At 36.8% G+C, this 23,585-nt stretch overlaps 1 protein-coding gene across 6 annotated transcripts in view; it reads left to right on the top strand.

The window, feature by feature from the left end:
• LOC126867178 (tyrosine-protein kinase Src64B) overlaps positions 1–23,585 on the top strand; it is an 87,269-nt gene that overhangs the window by 27,111 nt on the left and 36,573 nt on the right. For 3 of the 6 annotated variants that reach the window (XM_050621415.1, XM_050621414.1, XM_050621419.1), the window contains exon 2: positions 18,086–18,152. The exons of 1 other annotated variant lie outside the window; for it this stretch is intronic. The gene's annotated coding sequence lies outside the window, so the exon portion shown is untranslated. Of the gene's footprint in view, positions 1–4,279; positions 4,532–18,085; positions 18,153–23,585 lie in introns of those variants that run through there. 2 more of the 6 variants (XM_050621418.1, XM_050621416.1) reach the window with 1 other exon arrangement.

The raw sequence follows: 23,585 nt of genomic DNA on the forward strand, positions 1-23,585 counted from the left end.
TGAAGAAGAGAAATTACAAATCGAAGTACACGTATTCTTTTTCAAGCGCCAATTTCGTTTTAATTAATCGAACATTTGTTCAACTTTCATACATTAAGCTGTCGAGAAAATACTTTTAATTCTACGTGGATTTTAATGAACTATACTTTATCGAGCATCATATTCAGTTTAAACAAAGAGATACTATTGATGTTGTATTTTAATTTCATTTGTATATGTTTGATTGCAATCATAAATTAAGAGAATCCATTACCAGAAATAAGAACTACAATCTGAAATTACAGTCTGAACGTGAGTAATTAACTGTATGAAGCCATAGACGATATAAATCGATATGAATCAGCAAATTAACGATATACGATATTTCTTTCGATATTTCGAAAATGTAAAATACTTTGAAAAATATAAAAATATACACATTGAGATGCATCTGTAAAAATCTTTCAAAATATACAACATATAAATCGTTAACGCATTTGTAAAGAATAATAAAACGCGTCGCTAATTGAATAAATTCCATACAACAGCAAACGATCTTCGGCGCTTTTCTGAAGAAACGCGAACGACCCTATTATCCAACCCGATACCTCTGTATATTATAAATATATGCATTCGTGGAAAATCGTGATAATCCCGCTCAAGACCGATAGAGACGTAAAGGGTGTTACTATGTTGCCGGTGTCTATTAATGTCGCGGGCCTATTTCCTCCGGATATATCTTGTTGCCGTGCGAAAATTCGTCTCCCCCCGGGGAATGGATATCGATCGATCGTGTGTCCCAAAGAGTCGAAAGCGGCGGGACAGACGGAGAACAGCACAGTTGCGGGGCGCGCTAATGCGCGCGAGAGGAGGACAGAGTCACCGATCCTCCGCCTTCGCGTCGCTTTCATCGTAGCAACAGAGGGTGGAAACGAGACGAAGAAAGAAAAGAGCGAACGAACGGTTGGATGGCTCGTTTATTAAAGTTTTCGAGCACGAAACCCTGCTGAACGGCAACCAGTTGAATACACGTAAAAATGTTAAACACGATCCCAGCGGGACTGAGGGAAAAAGAAGGAAAGAAAAAATAATAAGGGGTAAAGAGGGGACAGAAAGAGAAGAAGGGAGATAAAGAAAGGGTAGAGAGATTATACGGAGACTAGATAATAAAACGGGAAGACGGAAACTCGGCCGTCCTCCGCTTTTTACCGCGCCATTTTTCCCGTTCTTTCAACAACTTTCCACGGTCCCGGTATGCATCGCGCAGGAACTTTGTGCCACCAGCCAGAAAATAGGGAGCAAATAGACGAGCAAGCGGGATAAACTATAGGGAAGTGTTTCGTGCTTGCTGGCAACTGGATGTTGCACTCGTTCGGTCGATGCGTATCCCGGCGTCGCTTGTGCATCCGCTCTGATGCTTGTTTACGAAAAATATTGGACAACTTGTGCGAGGAGCTACAGGCGAATATGGATTTGTCAGCAGGATCGTGCAAATGTTTCGGTCAGATTGGTGAGAACCTTTGAATTCGGGTTAAAACGTGATTTATGAAAATACTGCTGGGTGCTTGAAATTTTGCCTTTGGATGATACAATGTAGAGGCATATGAATCAACGGAACATTTGTATCGGGAGAGACTCATATTATTGTACCTTGGAATACCAACGTTGTTTTGGTTTGCTAGGTTCAAAGGTAAATGAACTCCGGACAAAATATTATCGCTGTTATTTGTAATCGTCAACCGGAGTTACGTTTGGACTTTTTGTAATAACACTTGTCGATACAAATAGACGAACGCGCTCTCTAGGACAGTCATAATAACGAGTCATTATAGCGAGCCATACAGTCGAATAGTGAGCGTAGAGTCGAACAGTAGCATTGAGCGAGCGACGATTACGACTGGTATACATTATCTCTGTACTTGTACTTGCAGTGATTTTAATATACACTATTGCAATTTTATCACTCGTCTCCTTAATAAATAAACCAACGCGTTTGATATACACCTCGACAAGTTTGGAGATTCTTTGGTTTTATGTAATTTGTATATCATCGGTGATTATCTATCGTTTTAATTATTGTTACCGATATGCTATTGTTATATTTGTTACTAGCAATCAGTAGATAACGTTTACGTAACAATTTAGAAGATATACGTTTCATTAGTATACAGGATATAACATATTACAAAGATATGATTCATGGGGTGATTTAATAATTCTGATGACACATAAGTATATGGTTTTTTACATCTTCTAACTGTTTGATTCCTCGATACTCTTAAATCTACATTTCCTCTGTATGTCCTATCTATCTGACGAGAAAGGAAGAAAGGAAGTTTCATTCGATTCGATTCGATTCGATTCTACCAGTCGAATCAGCTCTGCCATAGCACGGCAAGGGTGGGAAATTAAACACGAGGGTTATACTATCCGTTTTTAATCGCGCGCCGTTAGTTTTGTTTCCTTTTCCGCCGGGTAGTGCACGGAAATTGAAGCATATGGGTTTCGTGTCTGGTTTGTATTACACGGCTCGTTTCCTTTTCTTTTTCACCCCTATATACGAGCGATACGATTGTTTGTATTCTGGAAACAAGACATCGATTATACTGCTGGAAAAAATCCTAAGACGTTTTGTCTTCAATCTATTGGAAACGTTCCTATTTCCTTTCTAATTACAGTATTTTTATTCCTTTACTTTTTACTATTGATTTTCCGAGTGCCATGCTTTCATTTCTAGCTTGTTTGCAATTTATTTTTAATTTTCCCCTTCTGCTCTCAATTATTTATAAGATTTCTATTTGTCATTTCTATTTAACGTTCTTCTACCGTTGCATTACAGAAAATTACTAAATCGATAGATTTCTAAGATAATACGCGCAAGTACAATGCACTTACGTATATAACATTCTATTTCATAATACTAAACGCATATATATGTAGGCATCGTGGAAACGAGTGAATTTAATTAGATGGATATTTATGTTCGCATATAAGTCGAATAATATTATGGGGATAGAAAGACAAACATTTATTCATTCGGAATCATTTTTTCAGAACCAATTGCATTATCAATATCGCACGTATTTAATGATTAAAGCAATTTTTTTTAAACTTCGTGCGATCATCTTGCAATGATAAACGTCGATAAGGATAGTAATATGTAGCACGCTGTGCGTGGTCGTTAATCGATTCCTATTACGTCAGGATCTCATCGATTTATCGTTCCCGTGATGCTCGGTGGTTTTCGCCGGAATTCGAACTAATAATGCGACCGAAAACAATATCGAGAATCGTAATTACGGCGAAGCGCGTACGCGTTCGCCTCGACTCTGTTCGAATATTCTGTATATGGCAGGTTATTCGTTATCGAGCATGCGGTTTGCGACCTGTGCACCTACCTTGTATACATTGTACGCGTACAATCGAAATAATACACGTGCTTGTCGTGAATTTATTTTCAAGAAAATTTTCATTGTACGTATCGCAAAATCAAGGATATAATGCGCACATTCATCGATTAATTACAAGCCACCTGGCTGAATATTTCGTTTAATTAGCGTAAGATTGCGGTTGGATATTTCAATCTCTTGTATTTGAGAAACTTGAATCACTCGCTCCTTTAATCACTGGTCAATTGGAAATTTTTATTCGCGAGGAAAAGTCCTTTAGGGAAAGTAAATGGTTTTTCAATTAATCTGCTGAAATATTCGATAAACAAAATTAAAAGATTCCTGTATTCCATAAAAGTTATGAAATAAAACTTATAAGATATTCGAAATCGCATTCAAAGTCTGCGTTAAAAAATAAGAGCGTATGCGAATACTTCTTCTAACCACTATAATAGTAACGAAAAAAAGAAGAGAAAAAAGGAAAAAGGGAAGAATGAAACATTTGTCGTGTAATTAGCGGAAAAACGCAAAAACCCTTGATATCTCGATAACATGGAATTGTAGCAAAAGCAGAGTATTTTTATCCTGGAAACACACCATTGGAGTGTTCTAAAAAATTCATAGCTCTTCCACTGACAATAAGCAATAGGAGAAACCTGACGCTCGGGCTGGTAGTATAGTACGGCGAGCAACGATCGTTCTCCAGCGCGATATTGAGCGCACAGGCATTATACGGAATGAAATAAAAGCCGAGCGTATTGTCTAGTTAGATCGTTAGTTAGTAATGAAAATAACACAACCGTTACATAGTTAAGACTTCTGTGAACGGGTGTTTAACTTGGTGTGTGTGGAACACACGCAACAAGAGGGGCGAAACCAGGTTCGAACCGGGAACAGAAGAGAGCGAGACAAATCTTTGAAAGACCACGGTTGGCTAGTGCTATCAATAGTTCGCTGAAGTGCCTACTTACTTTACCCTCCAACCTTTTGCACAGTGGCGTAGGGAAAAGTAGGGTCAGCCATAATGTCGGCGTTTAGACAAAAGGAACGTACAACGTACCTTGGAGAGTCTCGTCTTTGTTGCACGCAGAAAAGAAGTCGAAGAAGATCGAACGATAACCGGAAGCCTTCCTGGTGTCACCTCGCGAAAAGATAAAGTCACTGTACGTATTGGATGTTTGTCCTGACAGAGAAATCAGGGTTCTTTTGTGTTGGCGAAGTAATATTATTAATGCACTACAGATTTTTATGCGTTTATGAAAAATTCAAAGGTGTAAAATTGTACAAGATGTACATACCATAATATAGGAAAATATTCGAAGTAGATTGCTGGCTGTGATATTTAATGGATGCAATGAACCTCTATTTTTAGCTTCTATTTCCTTGATTACAGTTGTACCTAGACGGATGAGAGTTCAAAAGTTTGGTGCGTGGATATGAATATGTAAGCGTCGATTCTTTTATAGAGGAGACACGCGTGTCTAGCTCAATGCATCATGAGTTCTATGCTCTATTCGTCGTTCTATTTCAATAAATATTGTATCGCCGATAGCGGGAATGTATCATCAGGGTTTAGGCTTAGGCCTGGGGTTTGAGTGGTGATACTCATAAGGACTTAAGGACTACTGCGGTTCTGGCAATAAGAGTCATGCATGTTAGTTTTGGAGTGTCGACAAGGGTGCGATCTCTTATGTTTGTGTCTGCCACAGAGGATCGTTTACACTGTACCGATGATTCGGGTGTACTCGGATACATTCGGGATACTCAGGTACACTCGGGTACACTCGGATATACTCGGATATACTTAAATACACTCGGGTACACTCGGATATACTCGGATATACTCAAATACACTCGGGTATACTCAGGTACACTCAGTTAAATTTGTGAACACTCGAAGACACGGTGCCCCGTGGCATGTGGGAAGCGAACGATCTAGCCACGAAGTAGGCAAGTTGATGAACACTGTAACAAAAATTGTGAGTCAAAGAAATCTCAGCATTTAATATCAGCATAATCCCAGAACTTTGCGAGATATACGTATTACTTCACAAAAGAAGAAGTAGACAAAATCGATGAAATTATGTTATTAAAATATGTTGTTATAAGATACACATCGATCGGGAGCTTTGACAGGAAGATTTCAAAAATTTCAAAAAGTGTAGTTAATGATTTTGGCCTGCTAACGGCTCGTATATTCGTAAAGATATGAATTTACACAAACATCAAGAGTTCGTTTATTATTAACTGAATTATCGCGTAAGAGGGAGCCATAGTACGAAACAAGAAAGTAGAATTAGATCGAACACACGTATAGATCGTTATTCACGTCGAAACTTATCGTCGTTTATCAAACAAAATGGAAGCACGGTCGTCTGAGTTGCAAAATCAATCTGGGACAAACGACATCGACAGGGAACCAACTGTTTGTCGCTGAGAAACTTTACGGCTATTTTATTTCGCAAACGCGCCCTCCGCTTTTTCTGTAGAATTTCGTTTCCGGAGGGAACACGTTCTCCGAGTTTGCCTAGGAAAGTCTCGTAAATTTCTGGAAACCGTGCTCACGGGCAAAGCGAAGCAGATGGAAACGAAGTTGGAAAGAGCTGCGAGAACTCGCCAGGAAGTCGTTTTGGGATCGACCTAATAGCATTTTAGCGATATCGAACGGGAGTACCAACGTAACTCAACAATGACGCAGGGTGGAAAGGTTGTTGACCTTTAAAAAACTGTGTCCGAGTGCTCTAGAAACCCCGAATTCGACGCGACAGGGATCCGTCGGATTATTTTCCGATCGGGCTTCTTCGCGTTCCTCTTTCGCGCCACTGAACAACCAGACTCTATTTTCGGACAAACAGCTTACTTTGCTTTTTGTCACCGATAGATTCGACGCTCCTTTTAAGTTAGAGAAACGAGACGCTTGCCTGTTTCAATACGATTGAGTGTTTGGTTGGGGTCATTTGAAGTATTTGAATATTGAATCCTATTATGGATGAGTCTTTACTCTTGAACCGTTGAATAAAATGACGCGCGAACTTCGTACTTCTTATTCTTAACATTAAAATGTTGTCGCTTATTTACACACGTAGGTTTTCATCTAATTAGAATTAACGATATTTTTAAAGCGATTATACATAGGAACGATACGTTATTTATAAGATAAAATTTATCTCTTCGTCTCTTCTGAATTTTTTTAATGTCTAGAAAAAGATACTTGTTTACATATTTGTAGCGGTTGTGTGTTTTTTTTTTTTTAGTTACGCCTGAATTGATTAATAAATAAATTCCAACGTCAATCTCCTTTAAAAGCATAAACATCGTTCGAAATGCAGCATCACGTACTGTCATTAAATTTATCTATATTTGTATATTGTTCAGATTGGAAAATGTGACTGCATCTCTATCCTAAATTGCAGCCCGTATTTTTCTATAATATTTATTTCATTCGTTTATTCATAAAAAGGAAATACTAAGGTAGATATCTATGGGTTAAAATTTATAATAAAAGTCAATGTTTGAGCGTCATTATACTTTGAAATTTTAATTATTCCGGTATATCAGCTTAGTCCTTAATCGATTCGTTACCCACACATTTATAATGTCAGTACAATATGGAAATATGTGTAGGATGTATTTTATTGCACGACCTAGAGGCGCGTGCTATTAGGTTGTATCTAGCAGTATATAACACATAACGATGAAATTAGTGGGACACATGTGGTCACATTTTGTGGCTCGTAAGGGTAGGCCATGAATTGGACGCTGACGAAATCAAGATTTAATACGTACTTAGTACATGATGTGTGTGGACGGAGTATAGAATACTATGTATGATTTCCATTAGGGGAACACTGCCTTCTGACGAAGAAATATCCATTTTATTAACATATTTCACATGAAAATGGTCTTCTTCATGTAACTTTATATTCGAATGATCTCTTGTATATTATCACTTAAGTAATGTTATCATATTTTCATTTTATTTCAAACATATTCAGATATGTATTTTATTTTTATTTTAGATATGTTAAAATATTTGAAGTTCCTAGTGTTTCGTATCGTCTAAATAAGAACAATAAAAAAAAGCCAATAACAACGAAAGAAAAAGAAAACGAATAATAAGGCTAAGTATCTTAAATCGAAGAAAAACCAAGATAACATAAAGAAAATAATAAACATTGAGATTTCTTCAGTTTCGAGGTAATAGATAGGACATTTTAACTAAATAAAATAGGACGAACAATATAAAATATAGCACGTAATGAAAATTCGGCCAACACTAATTTAATTATCGTCCTAAAAATTCCTCGCGTAGAACTTGATGGAAAAGTAAATTTCGTTGTACGATCCAAAAGCAGAAGCTTTTTTATTCGCGGGTAATTGTTCATGGGCAAGTGTATTACGAAACGCGAACGTCGCCGTCGTGGCGAGTTTCCGGTACGGCGCACGGATCGACGATTACTCGGAAAAGGCGGACAGGCTGAGAATGAAATTTGGATTCGGTTCGAAAGAATTAAATTCGTGCGGGCGAGCACCTTCTCAGCCTGCGAATCAGCCAGGTGTTCCAACACACGTCGCTGAATTTTCGTTATTTCGCCGACTGGCCACAGCACCGACACGATTTCCGCATCGAGCGACTGACCTTTCGGTGGTGGCCGACTGTTCCGGAAACCTCGAATCAGCTAACGAAAATTTCGCTATCCAACGATCGAATCTCGATGCTCTGTTTGAATGGTCGTTTTATCCGTATACATATTTATTCTGGGAAGTCCAGGTACATTGGTGAATCGACAAAGTTTACTCATTCCGATATCCATTCTTACGTATTTATTCCCGTTTGAATACGCGATAACTTGAAAATACGATTGCATGTTTGAATAGGTATTCGAGGAGAAATCGTTTAGATTTGGATGATTTACGGATGTATTTGGAATTTACTTTTTTTTTTTTTTTTTTTTGGTGCTTTTCGAATAATTGTAGACCAGTTTACTGTAGTGAAAAAGAAAGGGCATTTTTCTCCGCACTGTTTTCATATTTCAAAGTACGTACAGTGAGGTTTGAAAATAGATTAGGCTGTTGTTTAATTTCTACTTTCATCGTTCGTGTTAACGAAATATAATTGTAGCTTTTATCGTTTTTTTATAGCGAAATGGAATTGTTAATTTTTATCACGTTTAATAGCGAAGTATCACAGTATTTCTGTTTCTGTATTTTGTAACTACAAGATGTATTTCTGTTCTTATTGTTTGCAGTAGCAAAGTAATGGCTATGTGTATAGACTGCGGATAATTCAGATTCTTGTGAATATAATTAAAGAAACGGAAAGTAGGCAGAAAATTGTTTGATCTATTGAACGCTGTAACAAATGGTCTAAATATTTTAATACATTTTTGCATATTATATTTAAAGATTTACCGTGAATCCATAAATATCCACAGTCTAGTAATATATTATACGCAAAGGCAAAGTTACATTTGTATCTAAACAATGAAATAGTTTTTAGTAGTTAAATTGGAAGTGTTTGAAGCAAAGTTTGCATCTATTCGTTGGTAGTTATTAGCACAAGAGCTGTTTGTCGAGAGGAGGCAGTCTAAAGCACAAGTATGTTGGAAAACAGGATTTGAGAACAAGAATTCACTTGTCAGGAGTTGTTTGTCAGTCAGCAGTAAGCAGTATGTAGTCCAGTGATTAATTAGGATCGAGTAATTGGATCTCTAGTTGGCTCGAAATTATGCAGCACTACCTTCGTTTATTGCTCAGTCTCAACAAATAAGCTGGCTTGAACTTTCTCTCGGCTGTTCTTTCGAGGAGATTGATGCTCTTTCCGCTACAATCATAGTCATTTAGATCATTGAGATCATTGAGAACCGTGTCACGACTCTGTACTATACAACATCTATGGATGTGGTTATTTACATTTAAACAAGACCAAATCTTCACTCGTAGCATTCAGTTTCGTTAGAATATAGGAATTTGGTCATTTTTGTGCAATTATTTTGCATAGTTTCTTTATTTAAATATTCACCATTTAATAGATAAAAAATTTACAGCTTTGAAAATTACTCCATCAAAATGATATTTAAGTATAAAGCTTCCTGTACTTTCCTTCTTCATCGTGCAGACAAATCTATTTTTAGCATAAATAAGGTTATTCGCATTCAAAGTTTAACGATTCGAATGATTTCGGTCTTCACTGGAAGAATTGCAATGATATTTGAAACGAGTCGATTACGTTCGCCTATTTCAATCATTTCGCGTTTCAAATTTACCGGCGAACCATTCCGTGCATGGAAACAATTCCTCACTCTCGCTGGATCTATTTTAATCGCAGTCATCCTTGTGAACGTTCACGAATCGTCGTGTGAAAGCGTCTTTTCAGTATGCAAACCGCGCGACAAGTCTGCACAACGGAACTCAATAACCTGCAAAATCGTCGTTAGAATCAACCTGTGCTCGAGACAGATTTTCCGTATTACCGTAGGTCGCGTATGAAAACTGAACGAGAACGAGAATCAGTTCTTTTTCATTCATACAAAACCATGCCAGAATTCTTATCTATTTTTTTTTGAAGAATATCTTTTTACCTTTCTTATAGTTACAAACTTTCTTATTTCGTTCGTTTATTATATTATTTTCTTATTATTTTTACATTTTCTTATTTACACTTAAGTATTCGTCTTGTTTTCTCACCCTTTTTTAATATTCTCCTTCTTTTCTTACTTATTCCTTTACATACGTATAATCCTACCGCTCTTTGTTACATTTTATTACTACGTTATTTGTTTATGATTCTTACATTTCTCATTTTCCAAAATTCCTATCTATTCGTTAATAGACTATAGATAGACCTTCAAGATTGCATTGCTATGAAGATATCAACTCGCATGAATATGTAATTGTGCAAGGAGCATAAATGGCACTATTGTAGTTACCAAACTGAATCACGAAATTTTATGGTCAACTTCGAAAATGAACTCGCTGTGTCTCTTGTCTGGTCATTAACAACGAACTTAACCGTATTAAACAATGATAAATTTTCGTGCGGAAAGTTGAGGCTAGTTAGACTTGTGGTATGGCGTACCGTTGACCTAAGTTCAATCGTGCTTCTTCCGCTTCCTGCATCATGAAAGGGCCGTTAACAGTAATTTTACAGCCGTTAAAAGTAAATCGCGAACGATAATACGACGGAGAGCACCGATTACAAAGGCGTTGTACAACAAACTGTCGATACCAGATAAAGGGTTCGAGCTGAAGATTAAAAAGCTTTGAGGAAGAGATTAGCGAACTTAATGCCGGGGGAGTGTTCTCTTGCGATCACGGTTAAAATGACTCGAAGCAATCAAGCTTTCTGATACGTTCAATCAATATTTTTCTTCCGTGTTTTTTCATCCTCTTTAAACTTTCCACGCAGAATTTTTATATTTTCTCAAAGTTTTCATTACGAGGAAGTATTAAAATACGCAGGTATACTTTAACCTTCTGTCGTGTCGTGCGATATAATCTATTTGTTTTCTTCTTTTTAATATATCTTCTGTTATCATATTGTATTTTCCTGTAATATCCGTAATATTTTTTTCTTTCTTCTGTAAACAATCTTCTTCTGTGACAAATATAACCGTAATCAAATTTGTAGCCAGAGTTAGACCTACTTTGAGACTTACCATATAACGAAGTTGCTTTTATGAAAAACGATCTACGTTTTTCTGATTTGTTGTCGAATGAATTAAAGCCGTTCTATTAAAGTAACTCATCTAATAGTTTCACAGCTTCATGATTTATTTAAATACGATTCTATCGAAATATAATTACAAATACACTTGTAGTAATCGCGTAGTACGAATGATATTTTATTGAAAAAAATTGAAATACGTTGGACGAAAACTAAAGACGCTTTCGTAGAAAACGAAAAACACGAATCGGGGTTCTTATCACGAATTCTTCGATTTGAATGTAATACACGTAAACCGTACTATTCTTACTAATAAAATAAAAATATGTATTCTTGTTTATCGTTGAAAATCGTGTCTTCGCTAATATATTCTTATTAATGGAATAAAAATATATTTTTATTCATTGTCGAGAAAATTCATTGCAACGAACTGAAGAAACCTCGAATTCGAAATATATTTCTCAAATAAGACAACTCGCACATCTGTTAATCGAAAAAATGAAAGAAGAAATATACTTTCGAAGGGCAGCGACCAGTGGCCAACAACAGAACGCCGCGCGCGCAATTTCAATCGATCAAAGGGACGAAACGAATTTTGTGCGCGTCATACACACACAGAGTGAGTTGTGCAAATCGGCGACCGGTTGGTTCTTCTGGAAACGAATCGATCGATTGTAGCGAGTACAACGACCGAATTAATAACGACAGCGGACTACGTAACGCGAGGAAGCGGCGCGTGCGAAAATTTATTGGCAATTTTCTCAGTTCTCCGGGAACTTTCCTTATGGTGCAACCGCACGAAAGTCGGCTGACTGTATGTAGGTCGAGATTGAATATAAATTTGTAGATCGAACGACGATTATTATCGATCGATAATACCTTTGCCATTCCGTCACGATCAGTCAACTTTTTCACCTCTGTCTCTAATCATCGGTATGCGTGTATCCGGTTCACGGTGTACAATTTATTGCAATGAACTTTTAGTCGAATAATAGATAGTCAATGAAATTTTATTTCTTACCATCCATCGCTTCGTTATAACTCCTTTTCTCTCTTTCTTCTTATTGGTTTGTCTATTAAGTAAGAAATACAACTTTATTTATTAATCGTTCATTCGTTATTTTGTTAATTGTAATGCTATTTGTAAGTATTTTGTTCGTTTATCGAAGCAAGGAACGAAGTTTCATTCGTTATTTATTACTCGTTTATTTACTGCTTGAATAAAGTCTCCTGCTCTTTTACTAACTTTATTATTATAATCATATACAAGTTATATAGACGTTACACGTTACCTGTTCCTCGTTATTTTATTTATTCGTTTTTTTTTTTTTATGGAATAAACAACTTCATAGAAAATTTGATATCCGAGAGGCTGATATATTCGTCTTCGAATTTCGATATAAGAGAAAAGTACGTCATGTACGTCAAATCATTAATATGTTACAAATAACTGTTGATATTTAGGTCGTTCATTAGGATCCATACGTATTCGGTACTGACCTAATTTATTCGTTATTCACGAACAGCGAATAATTCGAATAACGATCCATATCATAAAATGGATTCATTCGTTATTCCAAGTATCTTCTAGTTAACGTTGATTGCCAATTGGTTAACGATATGGTTCCATTAGCGGATAAATATCGACAATTTGGTTGGACCAATAGCACCTAGTTCTAATTGCCACGCAATACGCGCGTAACTACGTAAGCTGTATGCGTGTATACGCTCGTTATGTCTTCACTGACAAGTTAACGACTGTTCAAGCTTGTTCTTGGCAAAGTTTATCGTCACGAATACCTTCTACTTTGAGGGATTCATTTTGTAGTCGCCGTGCGTTTCTCGAGTTGAAGTGCATCCTAGCGAGGAAAATTGCATTTCATCGTTTCGACTTTTTAGGCTCGATCCACACTATCGGTTCGCTCTTGGTTCGATCTCGTCTCCACGACGATCTTTGGAAAGAATATTTTGCTTGCAGCAGGATCGAATCTGAGTCGATAGAACGAAGAGCGAACGCGTTTCTCGATCTACCGTCAGGCAACCCATGATTTTTCGAGCGTTGCTACGGCTCGCCTAATAGAAACTCATTTTTTCTTCATTCTTTGTTAATTAATTTTCAGTTTGTTTAAATTCTTAATAGATTTTTAAACGGAATGTCATTCATCTATGAAAAAGATATCGTCTAACTGTTAACGTTTCTGCTTCTGCTATATGACGAGGACGTGTTAACCAGTCAACTGCGGGATTTAATTTCAGAAATCTGTCATGGGATTAGATCAGATAGGAGCGACGACGAATATACGCGTCAAACGCAGCGAAATAAAGCTTTCGTTCGACGTGTATACTCGTCAAACTCAGTTAACTGTGAATTATTTTGTCTTTCGTGGATTTTACACGTGTCGTGCGTTGATGGTAAGTTGGCAGTCGCTAATCGCTACGACATAGCACACAGACAAGCGAGATATATATTGCGTTTTATCGCTTACAATCGCCCGTTGATATATTATTTTATCTGCATATGCATGTGGTGCGTTCACGTTATCGGATCAATTTCCAACAAATCCGATCTCGCTGCAGTAAAATATTCTTTCCAAGAATCGTTGGAGCGACGGGATCGGAGGTGAGATCGGTCGTTACTGTCGGTGTGAGTACGTATAATTGAAAGTACGGGATAATAATTTGACCGAATCGAGGGCGGATCGGTGCGATGACGTGGATGGAAAACAACTGTGGACACGCAGGGATGTGATGGAACCGAGAACGAAACGATAGTGTGGATGGAGCCTTAGAATTTCAATGCATTCGCTGTCGTTAATAGCCGGGGAATGTGTCGTTTTCCAAGTGGATGGTTAACATAGAAATTAGTCGTAAAATATACACGATTCTCTGAATCCGATTTCCTATTCTAACACTCTGTACTTGTGGAATTTCAATATTCTATATGAGGCTTTTAAACGTTGTACGAGAGTGTAATGTACAATTAGTAGACTGTGAATTCTTTATAGGATGCAGGTAATATGTAAAAATATACAAAATATCCAAAGAATAATACTCGTTATAATACTTGTTATGTCTTATTTCTTTATTCGTGTTGATAAGAATATAAATATGCTTAAACAGCTGCAGTCGGCCAGTCCATGGGTGTCTGAATCTTTCAATGTATTTGAATACCTCCGTGGCTGTTAACAACGCCATTATATCGATCGTACGATATTTTAATGAAAACCAACGATTGTATACATCAAAATATTAGAATGTCTAAAAATTTGTAATTGTTTCTAAAGAGAGAATAATTTTTAAATTTGCCAGAATTCGTTTATCTTGCCATTTAAATTAATATACAGAGAAACTCAAACTGAGAAAGTTAAACATTTCATATTGAAAGAACGAACACAATATTTCGTTAATAGGTACAGCGTGGATAATAATCCTATTTTGAAAATTCCTCGGGATACGCTTACCTTACCATCGATGTAAATTAAAATACAAAAACACCCAACAGTTGTTAGTTTCGTATTAAAAGAAAGAATACAATATTTTACCGATACGGCACGTATAATAATCCTATTCTGAATTTGACAGAATTTATCCAAAGTAATACGTTGTTATACAAAATACAAACTATATGTGGAACGCGCTAATGGGAAATTTAATCCGATTATGCAACGAAATTCCCGATATACATGCAGTATGATATTTAAAAGACTAACGTAATACACAATGGAAACGGTTGCTCTCTCTCTCTCTCTCTCTCCCCCCCCCCCCCCTTCTCCCTCTTCCTCTCCCCCCATATATATATTTTCAGTTCTTATTCTCAACAGAATATGTTAATGTGCTCGATATGGAATAAAACAAGAACACGTTTATCTATTTCGTTTCTTATCTATTGTGTTTATCTATATTTCGAGCTTATGCGCGATAACACACGTGCATAATATCTAGGATAAACTGTAGAAGTTAGGTGGAATACGTATAGGAGGGAATACATTAATAGGACGTTCAATTTAGATTACATAGCCGATTGCATTGATACAATATTAAATTAAATTGAAAAACACGTATCACCGTTCTTTCTTTTTCAGAAGTATTCGCTGCTCGATGAAAAGTTGTTTTATTTGTACATTATCGTTCTATGAAAACTGTTTCTTATTTTTAGTAGTTTAGTAGTTTTTCTAAAGTTTTAATAGAAATCTCATTAATAAATTATCGTGGAATGAAGATCCGATCGAGATCAGGCTACTCTTCTTATAGAGGAAATTTCCTTTTATCCACAACGATCCTCTCAAATAAAAAATCCACGTGTTTTAAACGATTACTCACCAAACAACGCTTGCAGAAGCTTCCACACTTTCGAACATCTCGCAAATCGTATCGATAACAAATATTCTCTATGAAACTGATCATGAATCGCTTCATCCAGTCATCTACATTCAGTTCGTACACACTCGCCCCTCATCCTACTATTGTACGTTTATATTTCGGAAACGACCAGTGATCGTGACAGGAAAATGGAGCAACGACAGCTTCTAAAAATATCACTCGGATCATTCATGACGAAAAAAGGAAAGAAAAAAAAAAACGCTTTACCGGAAGAGAGTTAGCAACAGAAAAAAAGGCGAGGGTGTGTTTGGTAATCAAAGCGGGGCGACTCAACCGCGAAATTTCACTAAAAATCGACGCTAGTACATCGAACGTGACTTTTCCCTATAGTGACTTTTCTCTTTCATTCTTTTTTTTTTTTTTTAGTTCGATAGTGTCATATTTTTCTCGCTCGAGAAATACCGTCGTGTATCCATAAAACGTTTCTACAAGTGTTCCAATACTTTGTGAGTTATTGTATGTTGATTAGCGTTTGAATACTCTCGACAGCTATTGTATGTTGATTACAGATATTCTTTGCTCTTCTCATTCGATACTATCTTCGCTATAACTTGCTTCCATATAACTTCGCTGTACTTCGATATAAATCCTTAAACGTTTATCTTTATTTTTGACACTGTACATTTTCCTCTCTCTTCCCCTCTCATCCATATCGCAATTTCCTTGTTCCTTCTTCTTCTTCCTTCTCGTCTGTCGCGTTTTCCTTCCTTTTCTCCCCTCTTTTTTTCCTTTTTATCTTAGTTTTTTGTAGCGTACCGAGGCATCAAAGCTTTGTCGGCGCGTTGGCCGGAACAACGAGCAGATTTGAAATTAGCACGGCCCGATGGAGGAGAGAGAGACAAGCCGACGAGCCTCTCCCCGTTTCGCAGTCGGTCGAATCCTACCTTTCCCTTTTCCAGGCGCCGCGCCGCGCCGCCGTCGAGTCTTCCTCGAGGGCCTTTGCACTCCTCCACTACGTCATTACCACGTTAATCGTTCTACCCTTATCGGGGGAGAGGCTATCGATCTCTCAGGGGCATACACACGAAGCCACGCGACTTTGCTCGCAAGAACCCCCGAAGCGCTCCACGACGATATATTTCTTACGATAGGCGGAAGAAAACCCGTTTGAGATATGTCCTTTGTTTTTCTGCACCACCGTATATTACTATCTGTGCCAGGCATTGTTCCATCACCGTCGCAGATTCACTTTTTTCATCTGATCTTCTCCTTTCTTTTTTTATACGATCATCGAAGGTTGGAAGAGGGTAGAGAAGTGGAGGAACGTGATTGGATAGTATGAAAATATCAACGCCTGCAACTGTTGGCAGCAACGTGGAAGAAGAGAGTGTGGCGAGTTTGATTGCGTTTAAGCTTTGTTGCTTGTGTCGGTGCTGCATTCTTACGCGGTAATTTAATGGCCAATAATTATACGTTATAAAATACATATTAATTTTTCATTTTATAATTTTACGATAAGTACGTACGACGACCAAACCGACTCGTAACACGTGAGATTTCCTTGTGAAAGGAAAGAAATAGGAAACCGAAAGGATATAAAAGAATTCGTTGGTCGTAGTATTATGTAGCTTACGACTTGGAAAATTCCAGCGAGTAACATTAATTCCATTCTAATTGCCTGTAAATTTTTCAAAATCGAGATTTGAAAATTCCCAATATCGTTCTATAGAACTTTTCTCCTCGTCGTCTTTATAATTTTCTTCGTGAATTTTTAATTGTTGAAATTGGACTGTCTCTTAATTAAATATACTTATAACAATTTTGTGCACACGGTATACATCTTTCGAAAGAAAGAAATTGAACGAGATATTAAATATTACAAAGCTCGATCCGCAATGGTAATATCCGGAAGACAAAGGTTGTACGTTCTTGATTTCCTTCGATCTGGACGTTTAATAACTTCATTCAATTTAAGCAAGAATATTGACGATCGTATTTCACGCGGACATCGCCGCGTTTCAAGTTCGAAACACTCGATCGGGAAACTTTTATCGTAAGTATGGCATTTACATGGTGGAGAATTTGAACGGAACTTGCAGATTCCCTTCCTGCAGAACTTCTCTATGGAAGACATCAAAGAACCGGTTCTTTGGTCAATTTGAAACTTTAATGAGTTTTTATCAGGCCAATCGTAACCCACCAAATGCAAAGGGAACAGCAGAATTTCGCGAGAAACGACGAGCATAGCGCATTTGTATGTGATATGTGTCTCCAGGGAGAAGATTTCACCGTGTAATTTGCTTGGTCGAATTCCATATCTTCTACGAATAATCTAAGAAATAAGAATAGGAGCAATTTTATTGTATTTATCTTGTAAATCTAATCTGCTAAAAAATGAAATTTCGAAGAATTTGCGTGGGTTCGTGGGAAATAACGAATAATCAAGACATCTTTCATTATACGCGTTTATTAACATTATATGCAGAGATTCTAAAGAACAAAATACCATACATGTATCTTTTACGGCACTTACAAGAGAATTTTGAATAGAGAAAATTGAAAGAAGATTCGAGTTCAAGTGTTACGTGTAATTTTGTTATCAACAAAAGTAACGATAATAATAATAATATCGAATGCAAAAATGATATTTGAATAAAAATGTATATTCTAACGCCTTAAAATACAATAGCCACACGACAATCACTAAATATAAGCAAACGATGTGTTTCAGAAATGTCCAATGGCTAAGGGAGGACGCGTGTCATAGAAGCTGAACTCGAGCTGAACTTCAGATTGAGGTTCGTTCTTTGTTTCTTTCGGCGTGTACATACGTACATATGTCGTGTAGTAACACATTTTTTTTTTTATTTAGTTGTTTACATTCACAATTTGTCCGATTTGGACATTTGGCAGAATTTGTAGTAATACATACATGAAATTTTTAAGCATACATATTCATTGAATCGTAAAATAGGTGTACACATTTATTGGGTTGGCAACTAAATGATTGCGGATTTTGTCAATACCACCTAATGGCAAAATCCGCAATCACTTAGTTGCTAGCCCAACACATACACGAATGTTGAAGAATTAAAATCGTGTAATGACCGCGAGAATTCTCTTATTCTTAGTTTTGAAACGGCGTATAAAACGATTTAAGTGGGAAATTTCGTGTTCTAAAACTCAACACGACGTGAACGTAAGCGCGTTATTGATTACGAATTTAACAATCGACAAGTGTAGAGATTCGATGAAATACGAACGAAACTTGGCGATTGCGCTAATAAAAAAGAAGGAGGAAAATATTGAAGCAGCTGAGATATCAAAAATTGCACATCTCGCGTTAGCTAGAAAATCAAAGACATTGTACGAGTTGTGAAATTTTTGAAATCGACATTTCAAAAACAAAACATCTGTAAACCGTACAACCCTTAGAATCTATGTATCAGTCGAACATATCGATTCCGGCGATTTCGATCTCACGTTCAACCAGCTTCCGGTGTTCACATAAATCGTCACGTACTTGGGTATCGTCTTCGAGCGTCGCAGACGATGACTACGTTCCACGCGATGATTGTCAGTGCACGAAGGAAGTCCCTTATACACGCGACTCGCATACTCGATGACCAAACGCGAGAACGAACTTACGCGTTCGTTCGAAAGAAGAGGCAAACATAAGAAAGAAAATAAGAGAGCCCGTAACCAGTAAGGTGAGCCAGGATCGATGGTTTTTTTCCAAAAGCCGCGTCGTTCGTTGTCCATTGAATCGTAATGTTGGAAAAGTTAAACGAATCCCCTTCGTCTCCATCCTTTTCGCCATCCCTTTTTCTCTTCTCTCGTTACTCGTTTCGTCTCTATCGCTATCCAATTCTATGTCTCTGCTTCTCTCTCTTTCTCTTTTTATTTCTTTCTCTTTATCTGTATGTTGTTTGGTTGCAATGGGACTGTAGTTGTACCCGCGACATCCTGAAGTTTCTCTACGCGTGGAAGCTTTGTCAGGCTGGTGGGAAAAGGTATGCTTCGTTGCTTGTAATCGTGTTGCCCGGTTGTATTCATTTTTGCGCCGCTTTTGTGTAGATCGTCGCCGCTATAATGCGGCTTTATTTAGAAAATGGAAAAACACGGACGACTAAAATACCGTTTGAACGCTCGTCTGCTTTTGTTTTCGCGTTACGTGTGTCGATCAATTGGATCTCACTCTCCGATGACGATTACTTGGACTCATAACATTGCGATTGTAGTAAATCGTTATTCAGATTCGCTCCTGTTTCGTATATTTAATTATCCGTTATCGTATCGATTATTACAAATCATATTTCATTCAGACGTGGTCGGATTTCCTTGCAACGTTTTCAAAAAAATAATTTTTATAATTTAATAAATAATACAATTCATCGTCGATTTAGACTCTTGCATTGCCCACTTTTCAAGAACTAGTTCGTTTATTCTAAAGGATACTGACAAAAATAACATTATCTCATCATCCTGCATTTGGAAACATTATAGACAAATTAATTGAATTCATATTCTCATCGATACAATATCTAACAATCTCGTGAATGAGATAAATTTAATTATATTCTGAAACGTAACATGGTTCCTTATTAACGTATGAGACAGCCACGAACATTATTCGGTTTATAAGTTTGCAAATGTATTCTCGTCTTACGCGTTAACGAGGAACCTTGTTATATCTCGCCATGATTTTCCAAGCAAATTATTCGAAAAGAGCAACATGCATATATACGTTAAATTTATCTTAATGTCTCGTATTGATCAACGAACGTATTAAAATAGATATTCTTATCCGAACCCAAATACAAATCTTATCTTCTTCAAGAAAAACTAAACGATCTACAAAGACGCGATTTAGGTGTACAGCGAGCATGTTGTAAAATAATAACGTTTGAAAGTTATGAAAAAGGTTATCCAGTGTTCGGAAGATCCACTATATAAATTTGCTTCTGGGCGTTATCTTTAACATTATTTCTCTCTTTTTGAGCGAGCGATACGTTATCACGTGGAAAAGGACGATAAGTACTCTTAAATCTCCTATTGTGAAAGCATGCACCCTTTGGGCGATCACTTGGTGAACGTAAAATACCAGTTAGATAGTTCTTGAGCGGTTAAATTGGAAATCAGCGAAAGACGCAAGAGCCAAGAGGATCCTTGGCCGTCGTCTCTCGTGCTTTCACGGACGTGTCTAGATAAGCTAGCAACTAGCAACGCCTATAGCGCGCTCTGAATCCTTAATATTTCCCTAAAGGTGATAGGCTTGGTCGATTATATTTCTCGCGATTAAAGAATTATTTTTCCCATCAGTAAATCGTAATTCGGTGGCTAATTATAGGGTGGCAGACATATAGGCGGACTGTCGGTTATAAATGTTAACGTATTGTCCTATATTTAATAGATTTATAATAAAATAATTAGGAAATAAAAGGAATAGAAAGTTTTATTAATTGAAAGATTTCTTAATTTGTATTAAATATCAGGGAATACGTATTACGACTAGATTGCGGATTTTTGTGCGTTTATGGGAAATTTAAAGGTATAGAAACGTAGAAAATAATGGAAAATTACGTATAATATGTAAAGTAAGGTACTTGCTACATTTAGTAGACAAAGACAAGTTTCTACTTAAATTTCATTTCTTCAATTTACTACGGTACAACAAAGATACGAATTTGCATAAATATGCGCAGTCTAGTAATAATTGACGTATTAGCGTTCGTGATACATTTTCAACGTTGTTTCCATACTTTTAAGCAGTATCGAGTTTGATCCTTTTCTCTTTCGTGCCGCGAATCTCAAAGTAACACGAAACGAAGGTAAAAGCTTCAGAATTGTATATAAAAGTCCCTGTGGGAATTCTCGGAGAACAAAATCTTAGTTTCCAACTGAAAGGCGTTTCTGTAAGGACACTCGAGCGTGGATTAGAATTTTCAATGGGCTTTTGTAGGCTACCCTAAGTCCTTCCAATGATTTTCAATACCTGCCTGCTTAAAATACTCGAGACAAACGAGCTTGGGAAACGAGTTTGGGAAACGATCGATAAAATAAAACGTCCGTACGCGAAGTTCGCAATGAATACAGATACAGAGTGATCGTTTTAATGACGGATCGAATCTCTTCGATAGTCTTCAGTGACGTTCTACGTCCTTTCAATGTTTTTCAATTGACCGCTTGGCGATTCTACTGTCTTCCATTTGCTGGAAATAATCGCATCAACGTTGTCTTCCACACTCTACTTCGATTCATGAAGCTTTCTCTGAAATTCTTCGGACATTTTCACTTCATCCTTTGCCATTCAGCTCTTAAATACTTCAAACATTATCTTTGTTTATTTCATTTCTTATTCCTGTCTTGTCATTTCTGATTTTTATAGTTAATCGTTTAACACGTGGAAGCCTTTTTGGCTTTTGCTCAAGCTTCTTTATTTTTATTGTAAGTAATTGCGCCGTCCAAATGATTTAAAATAGCTGTAAGATAAAAGAGAAACTTCTGTTCGATCGAGGATATCCAATTTTGTTCAATCTATAGAGAAGAAGGATTTTAATGTAAAAATTGCGTATAATTTTACACAATTAATACATAATCAATTATAATTTTAATTATGCACGATTACATCTTTTTTCACTCGCTTATAAATTTATTACGTAGTGTTGTTTGATAGAAGAATTTTCATATAAAATATATATTCGTTTGATTTGAAACAAATTAGTTACGTTATAAATGTAACGAAACTTGTGCAACTTGAAATATCGATTTCTCTTATAAACAACTTCAATGACATTTTTCTAAAATTAATTGTTTATCGTATGCTTTTAATCCATCTGACCGATTCACACGCATCCTTACTCAGAAACATTAAAAAATGTAGGTGGTACTAAGAGTACGCATCATAATCTACATAAGAGAAGACATTTAACAACCTTCACCTTTCTTTGATGGATCAGTATAGTCTTTTTTCTTCCATGGCATTTTCCATGGCATTTTTACTCTGCAAGCTACAAGCTGCAACTTGTTTTTTTGTTTAACTCGTAAAATCAATAATCGCCCAATGATCAAGAAAAAGCGGTTAATCGATAATTTTTCAGTAATTATTTAGAACTAAGATCGTGTAAATATATTATGTATCCGGTAGAACGTCTAAAAAGAAAAAAACATTTATTCGCGTTCTACTTTCAGTAACTTTGTTTTATTTATGCCTGTAGAACTATGAATTTACATGAACATTCGTTGTTTATTTCTGGCTGTTTTCTCGCGCAAATTTAAAAATGTTAAACACGATAATCCGTTGTCTTCTAGTTGGTAAAATTTATTCGCGAAACTTTGTTTTTATCATTCCTATTCTACGAGAGGATTTATCAACACTGTAACCTCGCAAGTCGTCGTTTATAAAGCTTCACTGATAATCTAATTGTATGTTGTACGTACGACTCTAGGAATATATCGACCTTTAAGGGTCAAAGTGCACATAATTCACCGTTATCGTGTTTCATCCTTCGCAACGATATCATAAATATACAAAAGAAGAAGAAATAAAAGGCAAGAAGAAAACGAAAGGTCGAAACTCGACGTGGTTTCACGCTGTTTCTGGAACGGAAGGTCAGTAATTCTCCAAAGATGGACATCTTCCTTTTGTGTTCTAACACTGCGGAAAGAAAAGAGGCCACCTTTGACACTTTTGGCGCTCGTATACCCTGTGGAGAGAGCAGCAGGTAAAGCTCGTTCAACTACTAATATCCTACGAGAGGTTGTGTTTCCCCCAGTGGTTATAATTCTCAGAGGATATAACTCTTGGAACGATTGGAGGCGAGTTCCGTTCACCGGACGCCCTCAACGCCGAATCCAACGAAACTCTGTCAAAAGAAACGAGAGGAAAGCAGGAACGAGGCTAACCAACTGAACAGAGATCGACAATTGCCTGGACTTAATAGTGGAATTGGTGATAAATTAAAAGTAATCGTGGAACCATCGATTTCTTGTCGATTCTAGTAGACCAGCAGAGGATACAGGGCGTGACAAAAACTAGTGCTTAGCGGTCGAAGATAATTTTACGCTTTCTTTATTTTTTTTATCGTAATTCTATCTTGAAATTGATCGATTGCACGCGTTGGAATGGAAGATTCTTTGAAATTATCGCTTCTAAATATGTTACTATACGGTAGGCTATAGGTAGACGCAAAAGTTTGGAAATTTCTGAATGAAACATTTAGAAAAATCCT

The sequence above is a fragment of the Bombus huntii genome, chromosome 6 (genome assembly GCF_024542735.1).
Source record: "Bombus huntii isolate Logan2020A chromosome 6, iyBomHunt1.1, whole genome shotgun sequence".
In the NCBI taxonomy this organism is placed as follows: domain Eukaryota; kingdom Metazoa; phylum Arthropoda; class Insecta; order Hymenoptera; family Apidae; genus Bombus; species Bombus huntii.